This window comes from Hibiscus syriacus, unplaced genomic scaffold, assembly GCF_006381635.1.
Source record: "Hibiscus syriacus cultivar Baekdansim isolate YM2019G1 unplaced genomic scaffold, ASM638163v2 tig00110013_pilon, whole genome shotgun sequence".
Classification (NCBI taxonomy): domain Eukaryota; kingdom Viridiplantae; phylum Streptophyta; class Magnoliopsida; order Malvales; family Malvaceae; genus Hibiscus; species Hibiscus syriacus.
Window position 1 is genome coordinate 1,433,712 of NW_024062563.1, and position 5,965 is coordinate 1,439,676.

Below are 5,965 nucleotides of genomic sequence, written 5' to 3' on the forward strand. Positions count from 1 at the left end.
TTATTGTTAGAACTTCAAAAACCTCTTCACGCAACCAATTCATTTTTACACCCTTAATAAAATTTCCTTTCTATTTCTCTCTTTTTAATGTTTTAAGCTTATATAAGCTTTCCTTAAGCTTATATAACACCCAAATAATCAAAACCCACTTAAAAATTCAAGAAATCAACAGCTAAAATCAACTTACCTTTTAGCTGAAACTTACGAGAAAAGAAGAAGAATACAAGGAAGATAAGCTTCTAGATAAATCTCTCCACTCCCACGTGTTATCTCTTAATAAGAGAGATAAAAATATCCTTTAAACTGAAATTACCATAAAGCCCTTCACTACTTCCATAATTACCATTTAATCCAATACCAAAATATTTCACTTTAAATCCCTAAACTTTTAAAGTTTCATAAATTTGTCACCAAATTTTAAAAACTTATATTTAGTCACTAACCCTAATTTTTGGGATATTACAAATCTCATCCCTTTAAGAAAATCCGTCCTCGAATTTTCACTTCATAACAAGATGGAGCAATCCTTTTATAATACTCAATAAATCTTGGTTTACCCTTACTATTAACCTTATACTCATATACAGTCCTTATTTGAAACTCACTACATATCTCTTCTACTCACACTATACAAACTCAACACAATCTATTCACTTGGAAACCACACCCTATTAATCTCTAACAATTCATTACTTATCACTTTAAATCAAATCTTTCAATTGTCTTTCTAATTGCCACTAACAAATACAATGTTGATCCCAAATCTATTAAAACCAAACTACTTTACCATATTATTGAAATTTACCTGCCAAAATCTCTGGATCATCGAAATCTTCATCGGTCCTTAAGTTATAAACTCGTGCAGTTGGTTGCATATTATGTTGAGTTGATGACCCAGACTTATTTCTTCCACAACCTCTATTTCTACTTCTCTGAGATATAGTAATAGTTCTCTCTCTCTGCACAGTCTCATTAGTCATGAATCAGTCTCAAATAAAATGTTCATCATCACCGCATTTAAAACAGACTCTAGAAATCACTCGACATACTCATGTATGATTCTTTCCACAATATGAACATTGCTTGGATTGACTGAGATTTGATCTTCTAGTAGTAGAAGAAGCTGATTCAAACATATCTTGAGTTGGAGAATCCAATTCTTTACTTTTCTTTGATGGCGAGGAACTCGACGAAGTACTAATTCTCTTAGACTTCTGAACTTTTTGCTCTTTAAATCTCTCATTCTGAGATCTTTCTAGAGCTTTAGCTCGATTAACCACTTCTTGAAACGATGACAAATTCAAGGCTAACAACAACTCTCTTAGCCTAGGGCGCAAACCCTCCATAAACCAATCACATATATCATTCTCAGTCGGAATAAGCTCAGTAACAAAACGACTTAACTTGTTAAACTTACATTCATATTTATACACTGTATAATTCTCTTCTTTCAAATTTAGAAATTCTTGTTTCATTTGTCTGATATATTGGTCACCAATGTACTTACGATTGAATTCTTCTAAGAAGAATAACCATGGCACTTGATCACTTCTCAATCTCATGGTGACATTTGTCTGCCATATTCTAGCTTGACCACGTAACAGAGAAATTATTCCATCTAATCTCTCCACTTCAGAACAATGGAGTCTATCTAATATTATCTTAACATCATTCAACCAAAGATCCGTAGCGACATGATCTTCCTCAACTTCACCCTTGAACTCATGTGCTCCTAAACCTTTCAATTCCTTAGCTATATTCATTCGAGGAGCTGAGGGAGCATGAGTTTGAAAACGCGACAAAATAACGTTTAACGTCCTGAAAAACAATCATTGATCTTTCACTGGCACTACTGGAGGTGTTCGCTCTTCACCCTGCCTGGCCAGGTCAAGTGAATTGCTACCACCTTCAGGTCTATCACTTCTCCTTTCACTTCGGGAACTCTCACGATCAGACATCTAAGACATAACCATACAACTCTATTAGAAGACAACATACTCATGACTCTATCAGATCAGAAACTTTCACTTTCTGTTGGCATGTATATCTTTTCAAAACACTTTTAACTTCCGTTTAAGCCTAGAATCAGCTAAACTTTAGCTATGATACCATTAAATGTAACACCCCCAACTCATATTCGAACCGAATACGAGTTCGAGTTGTCACATTACCATTTCAAATCATGTACTTATTTAACATAAAGGAAATTCGTATTTAATTTAAATATACAAAATAATTTACATATATATAACTAAAAAGTTTACAAAACGGAGCTTCTACTATTTAATTCTTTATATACATGCCAACATCATACTATATAACAAATAACATACTGATAATTTTTCTTCTGATCCGATCCTTGATGATGCTATGTTGTCTCCCGCTACTTATCTTCGCTTTGAAACTTCTCGGATCCTACGTGTGAAACACTCACACGCTAAGTCATAGACTTAGTGAGACATGAAAATACATAATGAAAAACTATAACTGACTAACCAATGCATGTACATATCATGTAACACAATGCTTGTATACGTACATAAATCATCTTTAACATGCTTATCATTACTTATATTGTTATCACTAACTCCTTTTATCATATGAGCATATGCTTAAAATTTCTATATACATCATAGAACACACATATATATATATATCATTTCACAAAGGAGAACACATAGTATTATATCAATTGGTTTATTTATTCTTTTTAAAGCCCATGTATACTTCTGAGAACTTAAGGTATGCGAGTACATAGAGGTTGTGCACATATGATGTCACCACAGCTCGTATAAATCCCACTAGGATCGCGTAGAATTTTTCCTGAATGACTACATATCACTTATCACATATGTTCCGAAGGACCACATCGAACCCTCGACTCTTGGCATGCCAACTATACCCCTAGCTCTCATAACACATAACATGGGCATTATTAATTATATTATTCACACATTCTCATATTCATATCACATATTCTTGTTTTCATATGGTCACATAGCTCATGTCACTTAATCTCTTATGTTAACATATCACATGTTTATATCATATATCATGTAACATTCTAATAGAGTCACATCATTTATCACTTATATACATGCACATAGACCACATATTATATGCAATTAACATCTAGACATATGCTTTTACTCATATACATCTAACATCATAACACTACATGCTTATGTTCAGTATCCATATAACCTAAAATCGTAATTAGACTAATCACAAGTCTTAATTCCCTTACGTAACCAAATCTTAAAATCATATACTCACCTGGGTCTCAATTGACACTACCAAGCTCTTGTTCTCTTATGCGAATCTTACTTTGATGGCCTATCTGAACTTTGTTTTCGATCAATATCTACACGAATATAGTCCAATGAATATCAAAATTTGAATTAATCACTAATATTCAAACCAAAACAAACTACATAAAACACTATTTTCCTCTTTCCAACCTAAGTATTATCGGTACTACCCTCACAGTTTCGATACTTCTACTCTATGGTACTGATACCCTACCCATGTATCGATACCAAAATTAGCTTCGATGTTCTCTGGTATCGATACCAATATGAAGGGTATCGATACCCTTCATATTGGTATCGATACTCATTCCTTATGGTATTGATATTGTTTATACAAGTACCAATACCCCATGCGTAATTTCCTCATAATTTGCTTTGTAGTATCGGTACTCATTCAACTAGTACCGATACTACCAAACCAAAATCCTCTCCTTAAACCTAAAAATCATCAATTACCCAGCTAAATTTCTTATTTTACTCTTCTTCCATACCTTAAAACTTATCTATACATACTTAAACCCTCTTTTAACACTATAACACTTCATTATCTTCAATATCTCATTATAACTCTAGAATTAAAGAATTTCATCAAACTTTTCATGTGTTATAAATTCATTTATAATGCTTTAAACTTCTTAATCCTTCTTATGATAAGTCAAATTTATTATTATAACTTCAAAAACCTCTTCACACAACCAATTCATTTTTACACCCTTAATAAAGGAGATAAAAATATCTTTTAAGCTAAAATTACCAAAATCCCTTCACTACTTCCATAATTACCATTTAATCCAATACCAAAATATTTCACTTTAAATCCCTAAACTTTTAAATTTTCATAAATTGGTTACCAAATTTCAAAAACTTCCATTCTAGTCTTCAATCTTGATTTTTGGGATGTTACACATTCCCATGGTAGATTTCATGTTTTAGAGTTATAAAAATGTTTAAATCCCTATTTATACTCCTTTGTATCTTCATAAAACATTAATAATGTTTGGAGACCTCACTAAGGTTTTTAGAATAGTAGAATAGGAGTTTTTGCACCTATTTTATGCTCTATGCAGGTTGAGTTTCGATACTAGAATGATAGTATCAAAACTTGTTTTTCTTCTTGGGTAAAATCGTGAGTTTCTGGGTAAGAGTATCGATACTTTGGGTCATAGTTTTAAAACTCCCAGAAACTATCGAAACTGGCATTACAAACTACTTTAAAGTATTGATACTTACATAAAGTATCGAAACTTTTGCAGGAATATCAATACTCTTGGGCTAGTATCGATACTTTCAGTCTGTTTTGGATAAAAAGTCCCGTTTTTAAAGGAATTTGACTCGAGGTACCACAATACTTCATTATATCCTTAACTAAGACTTCAAGCGAGAGCAATAATTAATATCAAAATAGTGGAAACAGAAATAACTAGGTTTACATAAAACTAGCCTTGTTTAACGATTGGAAAACAATCAGGACACTCGAGTTCCTTTTAGCAGAAATACAATAGTCAGTGGATCGAAGTCAGTGCCATGACACTACAATAGCCGACTGGGCGCTAGATGCCCTAAGACTCGATGGAGTAAGTCAGTGGGTGTACGTTCCGATGTAAAATTTTGGATCCTACCCAAGAGTACCTGATGGTGGTTCGACAGTGCTAGAGAGGTGCGTGAGCTCCGAGAAGTAGAATCTCTTAGTCGCATCATGATGCCGGCCACAGATTAGCAGTCCAGTAGTTGTATACTTAAACCTGTACTACTTGCCATTTCATTTAGTGAATGCATATAGTATAGTATAGTATAGTTTTTAGTGAGGCACTGAGCTCGTAAGCTCAACATTCGAAATGTGTTTCCGTACACAAGTTTTTAGGGGACAGGTCGTGGGGAGCTATCGTTATTAGATATTCTAGTACAACAGAGCATATTTCCAAATACCTTTCAGAGTACGTCTTGAGTCATCTTTAGAGGTCATGTATTGTTATAGATCTTGTTATGTATTCAGTCGTAACTCTTTTGAAGCTCAGTATTTTATATTATTTTACAGAGGTATTTTGGGAGCTCCCTATTATTACCCAATTTATTATTATGTTTTGATATTACTTTATAAATGTCTAAATTTCAGAGATTTACAAATAGTTTTAAAAGAAAATTTTGGGTAACTATTTCAGAAATATCGTGTAACATTGTAATCCATGAATCTTCGGGTCTAACTGGATTAGAGTATTACATTTAATGGTATCAGAGCCTTAGGTTTATTCGTTTCTAGGACCCAAGGGTTGGAGTCAGTCAATGTTTGTATATGTACATGCTTCTAGAGAGTCTAAAGTACTTAAATGACTGGAATGACGATAATAAACCCATTCTTTTTCTAATTTCAGATAGACCATATAGAAGATGACCCATATTATAGCCATAATGGTACAGACGAGAGTCATGCCTTACTATCACCCAATATCAGTGAGGGATTTGTCCCGGATACCTACGACTATTAGGATCCAACATATGCAGGGGTTAAGAAGGTTACCTTCTTCAGGGACCTTACCTCCATACTTAGGCAGATAGTTAGGTCTCAACCACCTCCCCCACCAATACCCCCAGCTCAGCCAGCAATCCTTCCCTAAGAGTCTCTAGTAGAGCAATTCCGCTGATATAAGACCACCAAG